The 15,000-nt window shown below is 38.7% G+C and overlaps 1 long non-coding RNA gene across 1 annotated transcript in view; it reads right to left on the minus strand.

Moving 5' to 3' along the window:
* Positions 1–2,186: 2,186 nt before the first annotated feature.
* Positions 2,187–15,000, minus strand: part of LOC145407887 (uncharacterized) — a 563,348-nt gene continuing 550,534 nt past the window's right edge. The window contains exon 2 of the long non-coding RNA XR_013898809.1: positions 2,187–2,919. This is a non-coding gene — a long non-coding RNA (uncharacterized LOC145407887). The remainder of the gene's footprint in view (positions 2,920–15,000) is intronic.

Raw genomic sequence — 15,000 nt, forward strand, 5'->3', positions numbered from 1 at the left:
TCACTCGAAGGGAAAATGGTCGCGGGGTAGTGAGAATTTGACCAGTGTTTCTTCACTTTAAGGTTGTTGCCCTGTGCGAAAAAGTATATATATATATATATATATATATATATATATATATATATATATATATATATATATATATATATATATATATATATATATATATATATATAATGGATTCCCTACTGCTGTCTGTCTTCCTCTATACTCCATTGTCTATTATACCATTTTCACTTTAACTTGGCCTAAAGTTGCCATCTCTCCATCTTGAATTCTAGGCTGTTACAAGAGATTAACAGTAGAATATGATGCCAGTCATGAAGAAGTGCTATGGAAGGAATGTAAAGTGTGAAATAAACTACAAAATAACCCATAAATCTTGGCCAAATTAGAGTAAAACGAGTATTATTTGTTTAATTGCTCATCATTACCTAACACACTATGGGTATGTGCCCGTGCGATGTGTCCGGTTCAGAGAAGATGGACGCCCCTACCCTGCATAGTCCCGGGTCACCCTTGGGCAAGGTGTAGCACCGTATAGCCCACCAGGAAGTTAGTAGCTGCAAGGTTACCATCGTCCTACGAGGTTCTACCGTGGCAATGGAGTGGTAGCTCCCCATGCGAAACACTCCCGGGCGGGGAACTCATCCACATTTACCAAGTAGAGAATGTCTGTTCTAACACTACTGTTCATACATATCTCCTATACACAGCTGGCCTTGCACAACACTCCCAGACAGGGAACTCAACCACATTTACCAAGTAGACAAAGTCTGTGTGGCACTACTGCAGTACTCTTAGGTATCCTATACACAGCTCTTGGGGGAATGCCTCCTTCATTTTACCTGCACCTCGCCGTGTGGAAGGACCCTGTTCCCACCCTGGCCTGGCTCTGTCTGCCACATGAAAGTGTTGCTTGTTTGTCGTCGACGGGTCTTCTAGGCCACACAGACACCATCAACATCTATACACCATTACCACTACTACTGAGATGGGGAATGAGAGAGGGAAGGGGGGAGTGGGGAAGGAAGGGATGGATGGTGTAATACCAGAGAAGTGAAATGAAAATGAAAGAACTAGGAATAATTACTTTTAGTAAGATCAGCAAAAACTAGCCTCTCTCTCTCTCTCTCTCTCTCTCTCTCTCTCTCTCTCTCTCTCGTTCTCAAAAATAACAGTTACTGTTTGGCGAATCATTTTACCTGCTCCACGTTATTCTTCCCTCGTATGTTATGTATATCTTTTAAATACATTCATAATTTACGTTAGTAAGATATAGAAGTAAATTGGAGTGTAATGTCTGTATAAAATTGTTAAGGAGGAGGTGTTATGGAATGTCCACAAGTACCGTTCTTTTTCTTCTCCTACTCTTCTTCGCATTATCCACCATCATTACCACAACCACCATTACCACCATCATTCTGCTCTTCCTCCTCCTCTTCATCATCATCACCATCGTCATCACCATCATTTCATCATCTTTCCCCTCTCAGATGAGGAACTATCGCCCTCAGTCAGTCTCTCCCTTTTTCTATGACCTCTAGCCTTTTAAACTCTCTACCAGACAGCCTGAAAGAAGCAAGGGGACTGTTGCTGTCTGGATTTCTCTGTCTATAATCCCAGTCAGCAATACCCACACCAGCCCACACCACCACACAAGATAATACCACACCAGTCGATAATACCCACACCACACCACCACACAGGATAATACCACCCCAGTCAGTAATACCCACAACACACCACCACACAGGATAATACCACACCAGTCAATAATACCCACACCGCACCACACCGAAATACAGGACAATACCACACCAGTCAGTAATACCCACAACACACCACCACACAGGATAATACCACACCAGTCAATAACAGCCACACCACACACCACGCTACACCACACCAGTCAATAATAGCCACACCACACACCACACTACACCACACCAGTCAATAATAGCCACACCACATCACACCACACCACCACACAGGGTAATACCACACAAGTCAATAATACCCACACCACACCATCACACAGGATAATACCACCCCAGTCAGTAACAATCACACCACACCTCCACACAGGATAATACCACATCAGTCAGTAATACCCGCATCACACCACACCACACAGGATAATGAGACACGGTATTTCACTCTCTGAACAATATATTTGAAGAGAGAGAGAGAGAGAGAGAGAGAGAGAGAGAAACATTATCTTTTTTTTTTACCTTTTCATGTAATCCATATCACATCCAAGTGATTTTATTAAGCACAGGAGGGAATTTTGGAACGAGAGAAGGGGGGAGATATAGCCCTCATTAACCCCCTTCAAATTGTTAGTCACGAAGAAGTGCTATGGGAAGGATGTATAGCCGTAGTATTGTCTTATTCTGCCACTGAGCTACGTGAAACAGGCCGCAAAAGGACGAAAATCTGGGCCAAGCTAAGATGAAAGGACTATATTTGTCATTGTTTTTGTTGTTGACGGATTCTTGTTATTGTTTTTGCTGTTGTTTGTTTCCTTTGTTTTTACTTTGTTGTTTTGTAGTTGTTGTGGTGGTATTGTTGTTCTTGTTCTTTGTTCTTGTTTATTTGTCATTCTTGTTTTCTGTTATTGTTGTTTTTGTTGGTGTTCTTGTCGTTCTTGTTGAGGATAAAGGAGCCGAGTTCTTGCTTACGACTGTCATACTGCGCGACGACCACTGGGGGCTTCACGACGACCTTTACCACTACTCACACTGCCGATGCTGGGGTCACCTCGAGTCGTACTGGTCGTCTTCGTTGTCTTTGTGGTAGTAGTGGGCTCCCCGGATGACCTCATCCTTTTGTAGGGGCATCCTGGGCGGCAGTAACACGTGCCGTCTGCTAGCGTGGTGCAGCAGGGAGAGGACGAACACGCGGGCTTACTCTCACCTGTTGTGGGTTAGGAAGTAAAAATAATAGTAGTAGTGATGATAACAGTAGTTGTGATGATGATAATGGTAAGAGCAGCAGTGATAATGAAAATAGTATTTTTGATAGTAATAGTCGTAGTGATAATAATAATCGTAGTGGTACTCGTATTAAGAGTAGCAGTGATAATGATGGCAGTGACAATAATAAGTGATAATAGTAATAGTAGTGATGATAAAGGCAGTAGTGATAATAATAGCAGTGGTGATAACAATAATAGTAGTAGTGATGATAATAATAGTAGTACCGATAGAAGTAGTGATGTTAATAATAATAACTGAAATAATAATATTAGTAGTAGTGATAATAACAATAATAGTAGCAGTGATAATAATAATAGTTGTGATGATAATAGTAGTAGTAATGATAATAATAGCAGTAGTGATAATAATAGCACGGTAGTGATAGTGATAATAAGTTGTAACAGTAGTAGTGATGCTTATAATGGCAGTTGTGATGATAATAATAATAGTAGTACTGATGATAATAATAGTGACGGTGATAATAATAATAGTAGTACTGATGATAATAATAGTAGTACTGATGATAATAATAGTGACGGTGATAATAATAATAGTAGTACTGATGATAATAATAGTAGTACTGATGATAATAATAGTAGTGGTGATAATAATAATAGTAGTACTGATGATAATAATAGTAGTACTGATGATAATAATAGTAGTGGTGATAATAATAATAGTAGTGATAAGAGTAGCAGTGATAATGATAACAGTAGTAGTGATAGTGACAATGATAGTAAAATTGACAATAGTAATAATAATAACAGTAGCAGTGAGTGATAATAATAATAATGATAATTGCAGTGGTAATAATAATAATAATGATAACACCAATAATAACAAGACTTTAACAAGGACGTCTCCCCATCATGCGGTGAAGAATATATAGATATGCACTAATAGTTGTGCCGATTTCATATATATACTCGTATATATATACAGTAGTGGCATAAACTAGGTCTCGTACACTATCTTTACCCCTACCCGCCCCGGAGGGGCTCGGAGATTCGTAGGCTATTGTTTTCACTCGGTTTGTCTGTCTATTTGTTTGTTTGTTTGTCTGTCTGTCTGTTAACAACTTTACGTAAAAACTAGAGGTGCGATTTTGACTAAAATTATAGGGATGATGGACTACGACCTTCTGAATGACTGATTAAATTTTGGGTCTAATCGGGCTAAGGCCCAGGTTGTGGGCCCAAATAAATGTAAACAAATTTTTCCGCCATAACTCTTCAAATTCGTCACATCGACATGAAACCAAATCCTAAATGTGCACATTTCAAATTTGCATCCTATAACATAAAATACAGTGCTCCAAGTGTTATAACTATGGCCACAAAAGTCGAGTCTGCCATCTTTACACTCGCTGGGTTTGTGGCAAAGAAGGTCAAGCCGATGGTCAAGGCTCTAATTTAAAAAAGTTTTTCTCCCTATTGAACATATAAATGCTCAGTCCTTACTAGCCAACTTGGAAGAAGTAAAGACATTAATAAATGACAGAAACATGGATGTCCTTTGTGTCAGTGAGACTTGGCTATCTCCCCACACTCCGAATGCGTATGTAAATATACCCAACTACACTGTGCACAGACGTGATAATGGCCGTGGGTCAGGTGTTTGTGTATATGTTAAGCAGTCCCTAAACTCAGACATCATTGAAACAAACGTAACACAGCAAACAGGTATTGAGGATTTATGGCTAAAAGTTCAGTGCAGAAAAATGCCTTGAGTTATAATAGGCTGCATGTATAGACACCCTAAGGCCCACTCAAACTCCTTTGACTATATCGTCGATGTCCTACGAACAGTGTGCGCACATAACAAACCAATCTTTCTCCTTGGCGATCTAAATGATGATCTTCTTCAGAATAATAGTAAATTACATCGTATTATCAGAAACAATAAATTAATACAAATCATAAATAAACCCACCAGAATCACACCTACCTCAGCCACCCAACTCGAAGTAATTATTACTAACAAACCCGACTTGGTACTGAACTCCGACGTAATCCCTCATCCTGTTGCAGACCACAATCTTATAACTTACTATAGTCAATATTAGTAAGACAAAACGACCCGCCACCCTACACACTTTTCGTGACTTACGCCAGTATGATAAGGACACCTGCTGGCAAATTCTCAATGAAACCGATAACCTAAATAGAATATTAAACACAGATAACGTAAACGAACAAGTAAATACATTAACATCAATCATCACCAAAAACTTACAGTTTTGTGCTCCTATGGTTACCGAGAAGATACGCCGACCCCCCGCCCCTTGGATGACCGACGAAATACGTGAAGCTACGAAAAACAGAAATGGTGCCCAGAAAATCCTAAAAACAGATCGACTGAATCCGACATTACAGAGTCAATATAAAGATTTAAAGAAACAGGTTAAAAGACTAGTATATATAACAAAAGAAAGAATATTATCACAGTCAGCTTACAAACTCCAAAAATACCTCCTCAACCTGGAAAACAGTAAAAGACATAATTCCTTCCCTCAAACTCAAATCCAGTACATGCATAGCAGAAAACGAACAAAACAAAACCGATGATTTTAATGCCTACTTTGCTAACGTCGGAAAAAATACCTATGACAAAGCCCAGCGCTCCCTACAAGACAGCCAAAGTACGGTCGAATGCGAAAGTGAAATATTTATAAATAGCACAGCCTCGCACTTCCGGCCCCATCCCGTTGACATAGATACGGTGATTCTAACTATTAAACATCTTAACGAATCTGAATCGTTCAGCTCTGACAACATTTCCCTTCGCTTCATTAAAGATTCCGTGTTCGTTATTGCTTTCTACTTAACATTTATCATAAACACCTCTATCACTACCGGTGTCTTCCCTAAACTATGGAAACACGCAATAGTTTCCCCTCTCTTTAAAAACAGAGAAAAAAGCAATACCAGCAACTATCTTCCTATCTCTCTTCTCCCCATTTTCTCTAAAATCCTCGAAAAAATCGTATCAACACAGCTCACAACATTCCTAGAATCTAATAAACTTCTCTCTAACAACCAGCACAGCTTTCGACCTAAATTATCTACTGAAACAGCCGGTCATCACTAACAAAATCTATAACAATATGGATAATAAACGAATATCGTTATTAAGTATATGCGACCTATCCAAGGCCTTCGATTGCGTCAGTCACACCATTCTATGAAAAACTTATTAAAACAAAAGTAGACACTTTTTGGTTTGACAGCTGTGTGAAAGAACACAGTCAGTCCGTTTAAATAGTACTGTCTCCTCAAAATTACTCATAAACTATGGTGTCCCCCAAGGCTCAATTTTAGGTCCAATAGTATTCAATATACTTGTAAACGACGTGACAGAATACATCACTGACTGTATACCAGTACAATACGCCGATGATACTCAATTTCTCCACAGTAACACAGTAAACGAGATCAACATTCTCATAAACAAACAGAGGAAACCCTACGCAAAGCTAGCCTGTACTTCCTCAGAAAAGGGCTGATGATGAACCCAAACAAAACACAATGCATCTTTATAGGGACTCGACAATTACTATCGAAATTATCAAGAAACATCAAAATACAACTCCATGACAACACAATCGAACCAACCACACATGTAAAAAATCTTGATGCATATATAGACAGGTACCGGTATATGGTATTCGACAAACATATTAATGAAATGAACAAAAAAGTAATGGAAATGCTAATGTATGTTAATAGAATTAAGGATTAATTTTACAAAGGAACTCGCAAAATCACTGTACAGTCACTAGTGCTAAGCATTTTAAATTACTGTAATATAATATGGGGAACAACAAACACTACTATTGTAACAAATGCTCAAAAACTCCAGAATTTTGCAGCTAAAATTGTAGATGGAAGAGCAAAAAAATACGACCATGTAACCCCTATCATAAAAGATCTAGGATGGTTAACCATAAAAAGTAAAATAATTCTTGACACAGGGGTTCCCATCTTCAAATACTATATAATCTATACCCTGACTACTTCTTAAATCTTTCCACTGTAACTGATGTCACCTGCAGTACCACAAGGCAACGCAATAATCTCTATGTTCCCAAGGTTAACACAGATGTTGGTGCAAGATCCCTATTAGTACAGGGACCTAAACTGTGGAATGAACTTCCCCCGTATGTCAAGGAGTCCAGTAACTTAAAAACCTTTAAGCTAAGACTAAAAAATGTACTCCTTGATAAATACTGAAAACCAACACAAAACAACTACTGTATGTGTATGTACAAACTAACTACTCTCTCTCTCTCTCTCTCTCTCTCTCTCCTGCGCTAAACCTCGCCTCCCACCCCCTGGCCTACACCACCCTCGTAGCCATCCCTCAGTAAACACTCCCCCTCCCCCACACTACCACAGTCCCCTTAACCCCTCAGCACACTAGTACTAACCTTTACCAATCCTTACTAGTACCTCTATCAACTACTGTTACAGTTACTATCAATATTATTATATCTGTTACTATTACTACTACTACTACTACGACTATTATTATTATTAATAGTTTTTATAATTACTATTATTATTACTACTATTATTATTATTACTATTATTATTATAATTATTACTGTTATTATTATCACTATCATCATTATTTTCAGTTATTATTATTATCACTTATTACTCATATTACTACTACTACTATTACTACTACTACGACTATTACTACTACTACTACTACTACTACTACTACTGCTACTGCTAGTACTACTACTAATAATAATACTTCTATTACTCATCCTACTACTACTACTATTACTCCTACTACTACTTCTACTACTTTTATTATTATTATCATAAAGAACTCGCCTATCTCTGACAGTAACATTAAGAATCATCTTATCTGTAAATCTAATGTGCAATAAATGAACTTAACCCTTAGGCACCAACGGTGCATAATGATAAGGAAGAACCTATGAAGTAACCCATATGTATATTCTACTGGAGTTCTTCATTACTTCTGTAATAAATATATGAAGAATCCCCGTCTAAAACTGCAATGTAAATAATGATACAATTTAATATATAACAACACATTGTATATAAATAATGCTACAGGACATGTACCCAAATAAGGTTGCAGTCTTAGAAAAAATTAGGCTGTCATTCTTCAGTCATGTGTTGTAAATACTTTGTGTATATGTTATGTAACAAGAATAGCCACTGTTGGTGGAAATAAACATTATTATTATTATTATTATTATTATTATTATTATTATTACATCAGGAGGTCACCCTCCACTTAACAGTAGGAGGGTCAATGTCAGGTTGGTAGGGCCTAAAATTACAAATGGGCTAAAAATTGTAAGATTTCACCAGATTTACTCCAAATTTTATATGACATCTTTGACTAAATATCCTGTTGTGTTTATACGTCAGTACTAAAATGACTGCCGGGCACTGGTTTCCTGTGCCAAGCACCGCTTTTTGTTCTTTAAGACGCTAAGATGATCCAGCAAGTAGTTTCCAAGATTCAGCTATTTACAGATTAGTTTCCTTGTATGGATATAGCTCGTATAATACAATGTGCCAGTTTCATATATAAGGATATAAACCAGGGCTTATACTCTTCCTTTCTGTAAGATACGAAGAGAATCCAGCAAGAATTTTCCAAAATGCTGTATAATACTAGAAAGCGCTGAGAGAGAGCTTACCTCCGCCAATGCCATATAGGATCCGGATCCGCCCCGTACTTAATCTTTTCGTTTTTGGTCCATGGCCCATCATTCCATAAAATTTCACTGAAATTCACTGCGAAATTTTGGTGATATTGTGCGCGATACACTGGATCCAGATCCGTCCCAAAATTTAATCATTCTTCCTTGGCCCATAGCCCACCATTCCACAAAATTTCATCAAAATCCGCTCACAACTTTATGAATAATCCTGCTGACAGACAGACAGACAAATAAACCAACGCGGGGTAAAACACAACCTCCTTGGTGGGGGTAAGACAGATTTTTCCTTATATGGTCATAGCTCGTGAAGTACAGACAATATGGCAATTTTACCTATACGGGCATCAACTACGACACATACTCTATCTTTCTGTGTGATAGGAAGCCAATCCACCTGGTAGTTTACGAGATACAGGCCCGGACGGAAAGACGGACGGACAGGGGCGATTCCTATATCCCCACCATATGGAATAATGGTGAGGATAATAACAGTGATAGTTATAAAAATAATAATAATAATGACAATGGTAGTGGGAGTAGTAATGATACACTGCTGCTGCTACTACTACTACTACTACTACTGCTTCCTTGGGGGAAGCAGCCTAGGTATATAGATAGATATTATTATTATAAAGTGAAAAATACAACGAAACAGTCATATATAAGAAGAAAAATTACACTGATGAAAAAAGGAAATAAATCTGTGTGTGTGTGTGTGTGTGTGTGTGTGTGTGTGTGTGTGTGTGTGTGAAAACAATATTATACATAACTTATTCTTAGTGGGATAGCAGGCTTCGTAATAGCTCTTCCTTAGCTATGTATCACTATTATTATTATTATTATTATTTATCGGTAGTAGGTGGGGGCGCTCACCATCCAATCACTCGAGGTTGTGCTGCTCTCGGATGTCTGCCCTTTCCTCTATTCCATCCTTCTTGTCTTCCATTATCTTTTTTCTTTTCTTCCTTCATTCTGTCCTCGTCCTTCTGCCTATGGGTAACTTTATATTCCTTCTTCTGGTTTTCTTTCCTTCATTCTTTCCTCTTCCTTCTGCCTGTGGATGAGTCTACACTGAGTGACAAGCCAAATGGTTTCCTGTTCACCACGAAACCATTTACTACGCTGGGTAGTATCCATATAACCAGATTTTGGCGTCTGGTGGTTTAGTGGGTAATTACGGTGCTCCAATCGGATTAAGCCGGTGATTGCTCACGTAATGCCACTCAGGAGTGAGTGAGGATGATCACTCATCTTAAATATCAGGACTTCCTTGCCTAGCCCCGGGCTCCTACGCTCCTCATGGGGCAATGTAGTATTGGATGATGGATGGATTATTATTATTATTATTATTATTATATTTTAGCATAAAACATTTCTACACTTTTGAGCGTTATTTATATTGCTCAATATTGAAACAGATTGCAGTAATGCAAGAGCATATCAGTGTGCAATGATTGTCATAAAAGACTTTGTAGTTACTTGTAGTGGAGTTATATATATATATATTAGACTTGTGGACGAGCGGTTGTTATACTTGAGTAGCTTCGTGAGTAGATAATCTTCTTTCCCATTTGTCATGTAGTGACAGGAGAGGTAAAGAATAGTATGGGACTATTTTTATTTGTCTTGGAAATATTAACAAGTCTCTCACACAGAGCGAAGTATAAAGTAGAGTCCCGCTAGCTATCTCCTTGTCTCGCTCTCTCTGTCTCTCTCTCAAGTTGCTAAGCCCTTCTCCCTGCGACCTGTCTGTTCTATCGCTAGCTTCCTTCTGACTTCTCTTTCCTAAATTCTGGTGAAACAGGAGACGTATCACGTGTGTTCCTTGTGATCGGAAAGTTCTAGAAGCCTGTGTGTGAGTATGTGTGTATGTATGTGTATGGTCACTAGGCGCTGTCGTGTGCCTATAAAGCATTCCTTGAGTTAAGAGTGTGTAAGCATGTTTAGCATTGCTCAATTCTTGCAGACACAGTACCTTCTCATCATCTGACTCCCTGCTTCTGTCTCTCTATCTATCTATTTATCTATCTATCTATTATGATTTGTAATTATAATATGGAGTCCTAACATAATGTAATCGTTTGTCGTTACATAATTGTTACATATCGTTTGTAGTTACATAATTGTAGCAAGTGTAACATAATGCAATCATTTGTCGTTACATAATTGTTACATATCGTTTGTAGTTACATAATTGTAGCAAGTGTAACATAATGCAATCGTTTGTCGTTACATAATTATAATATGGAGTTACATATTTGTTACATATCGTTTGTTATGTGATCTTACTCTATTTCTCTCTTTTTCCTTTCTTACTTTTTCTGTCTTTTTCTTTTCTTTTTTTTTGTATGTATTGATTTTCTATGGTTTGTTTTTCTTCGCTTGTGTACGCTTTTTCTGTGTTGTTCATGGTTGCATAATTACTGGCTAATTTCCTTTGGATACTTTTTTAAAGTTTAGTTTATATTGCACAGATATAACTGAAAATGATATTATATAGTCCCATATTTTGTTATTTTATATAAAAAAAAAATATACACTATATACAGTATTAACTATATACACTGACTTGTTGTTCTCTTGTACCTATCGTGGGTAATATGTGTGTCAGCACTGTGTGGAAATCATTGTCTTCACGATTGTGTTGAAGATGTTCACTCTTGCTAACGTCATTTGTGTTGGCCTTTTTTTTTTTTTTCTTTTTTCTGGTTTTCCTTGTAACTTAATTTATCTGTTTCCACTAGGTAGCATTAATTAATAAATGTTAAATATAGTTCTTTTAATCGCTCACTGAGTAACTGTGATGGTATATTTTCTTTATTACTTTGTAGATGTAATAATGTATAGTTGTACGTAAGAAACACGTATTTTATGTAGGTATAAATGGTAACACTCGTTGGTAGTAAATAAATGCTATAATAATTGAATGATATTATACAGTGTAGAATATTTATTGTTGGTGATTATTTAGTGTTTGAGTTATGCAGATAACTGAAGTATGTGTAATTAAGCTGTAACTATACAGCACGTTTTATATGTTTGTGCAGAAGCTTATTGTCTATCACTGTGTATTGTATAAATGAAGTAACTATGTAACTCACTAATTTTTACCGTGGTGGGAATGGTGTGAGTGGTGGTGCAGGTGGTGAGTTGACTGACGTGGCGTCTTTTCAGCAAGCACGCATGATGACGTCGACTTCCCACACTGGTAGCTGAGGTGAGTGAATGAGTAGCGATGAATAACGTGAGTGAAGACGAGTGAGTAAGATGAGTTATGAGTCGTGTCTCACTCTTCGTTTGTTTGTTCCGGTTTTCTTCCTCGAGGAATTCGTGGTCCTTTTTTCTTGTGATTTACTCGTTGTAGGATGAAGACCGCCGCTACTTGTAGGTGCGTGTAGAAGATTATACAGACGACTCGTAGAGTTGTTACTTGTAGTTGATTGTAGATGGTTGTAGTTCGCTGGTTCGTCGTAGAAGTTGCAAGATTGTTTGTATCAATATATTGTTAAACTACTTGCAAGGCGTCCTGTGACTTCTTCACCTCTACATCAGCTTGATGATCGGGGAGACAGAGGGGGGGTTAGAGAGAAGTGTCAGGAGCTATTTGTGAGTTGTTGGTTGTGAGAGGTATTCTTGTTTTCAATCTTCATATTTTGTAGGAATTCAATGTTGATTCGTAGACGAGGTTCGTATACGTTCGCTGCTACCAAATGTCATATAAGACTTTGTAGTTACTTGTAGTGGAGTTATATATATATTAGACTTGTGGACGAGCGGTTGTTATACTTGAGTAGCTTCGTGAGTAGATAATCTTCTTTCCCATTTGTCATGTAGTGACAGGAGAGGTAAAGAATAGTATGGGACTATTTTTATTTGTCTTGGAAATATTAACAAGTCTCTCACACAGAGCGAAGTATAAAGTAGAGTCCCGCTAGCTATCTCCTTGTCTCGCTCTCTCTGTCTCTCTCTCAAGTTGCTAAGCCCTTCTCCCTGCGACCTGTCTGTTCTATCGCTAGCTTCCTTCTGACTTCTCTTTCCTAAATTCTGGTGAAACAGGAGACGTATCACGTGTGTTCCTTGTGATTGGAAAGTTCTAGAAGCCTGTGTGTGAGTATGTGTGTATGTGTGTGTATGGTCACTAGGCGCTGTCGTGTGCCTATAAAGCATTCCTTGAGTTAAGAGTGTGTAAGCATGTTTAGCATTGCTCGATTCTTGCAGACACAGTACCTTCTCATTATCTGACTCCCTGCTTCTATCTGTCTCTCTATCTATCTATTTAACTATCTATCTATTATGATTTGTAATTATAATATGGAGTCCTAACATGATCAGAATAAACATCTGAGGAAAATGTGCAACGAGATCTCAGTTTAAAATTCCATACCGACATACGGTACTTTGCATCTAAGACAGGAGAGGATATCGGTGTGTGGACAGAATAAATCGCTAGTGAAGAGCTATAACGATTTTTCAAAAGGCACTTAACATCACGAATCTATCTATCTATCTATCTATTGCCAGACGCCTCAATCCCGTTTGGGGTGGCCACAAACAAATCGCCTCCAAGTCGCCCTGTCCCCCGCCATTTCACTACCCTGCTCCCAACTCACACCCCCCTCTCTCATATACCTCTCCACCCCATCCCTCCATCTCATCCTCGGTCTCCCCCTCCCTCTTCCACCCTCCACCTCACTCACATACACTCTCTTCGTCAGTCTTTCACCCTCCATCCTCTCCACATGGCCAAACCACCTCAGTGTGTTCCTCACAACGCTTCCTATCACATCCACATCAACACCACAACGCTCCTTTATATCCTCATTCGTCAGCCTGTCTCTCCACGTGACTCCACAAGCTCCTCTTAAATAACTCATTTCCACTGCTCTCACTCTTGACTTGTGTCCTTCCAACAACGTCCAAGCTTCACTTCCGTACGTTAGAGTTGGTATCACAATACTGTCATGTAGTAACTTTTTTACTTCCATGCTCACTTCCCTGTTTCTTATCACTGCTTTCAAGGAACCAGCAACCTTTCTTCCCTGCTGTACCCTTTCAAGCACTTCACCCTCCAAACCTCCATCCTTACTCATCACACTACCCAAATACTTAAACGTACTCACATTTTCCAATTCCTCACCATCCAACCTCGCTATACATTCACTGACTTCACCTCTCTCAAAGACCATCACTTTACTCTTCCCTACATTCACCTTTAGGTTCCGTTTCTTACACACTCTCTCAAACTCATCCACCAAGCCTTGCAGCTCCCCTTCATCTTCACTCAACAACACAGTATCATCTGCAAACAACAGTACAGGGAGTTTCCAAACACTATCCTCTCTCACCAGGGCCACTCCAACATCCACTACCCTACCTTGTACCTCTTTTATTACCCCATCCATGTACAGATTGAACAACCATGGAGACATGACACATCCCTGTTTCAAACCAACTTTCAAAGAGAAAAATTCACTTAGTTCACCATCCACACGCACTGCAGCCTTAGCACCATCATACATACTCTTCACAGCATTCAACAACTTCCCATCTACTCCATATATTCTTAACACTTTCCACAATCCTTGTCTATCCACCCTGTCATATGCTTTCTCCAAATCCATGAAAGCCGCATACAACTTCTTTCCCTTCTCTAGAAACTTTTCCACTAAAGATCTAAGAATGAATATCTGATCTACACAACCTCTTCCCTTCCTAAAGCCTCCCTGTTCTTCTCCAACTAATTTCTCTGTTCTTTCTCTAACTCTGTCTATAAGTATCCTACCATACACTTTTCCTATTATACTAAGAAGACAAATGCCCCTATGATTACCACACACTTCTTTTTCCCCTTTTCCTTTGTACAAGGGAATAATTATACCTGACTTCCAATCCTCCGGGACTCTACCTTCCTCCCAGGCCAATCTGCACATCTTCCACATCCATTCTACTATTATCTCTCCCCCATGCTTCAGCATCTCACCACACACTCCATCAATTCCTGGGGCTTTCCCCGATTTAACTTTCTTCATTGCTTCCACAACCTCTATCCTACTGATTTCTACCTGTCTTCTCACCTCCCTCCTTCTCCCAGCCATTCCCCAGCCACTTATACTCGCATTACTTCCATCCTCTACGTTCAACAATTCCTTAAAGTGTTCTCTCCATCTGCTCACTTTTTCTCCCTTCTCCACTAGTAATCTACCATGTTTATCTTTCACTCCCCTGCTAACTTCACTTCCACCCTGTCTTACTCTTTTCACTTCTCTCCAGAACATTTTCTTACAGTCCCTCCACTTTACACTC

The sequence above is a fragment of the Coenobita brevimanus genome, chromosome 74 (assembly GCF_032717465.1).
Source record: "Coenobita brevimanus isolate Jiangsu-jjx chromosome 74, ASM3271746v2, whole genome shotgun sequence".
NCBI classification, from domain to species: domain Eukaryota; kingdom Metazoa; phylum Arthropoda; class Malacostraca; order Decapoda; family Coenobitidae; genus Coenobita; species Coenobita brevimanus.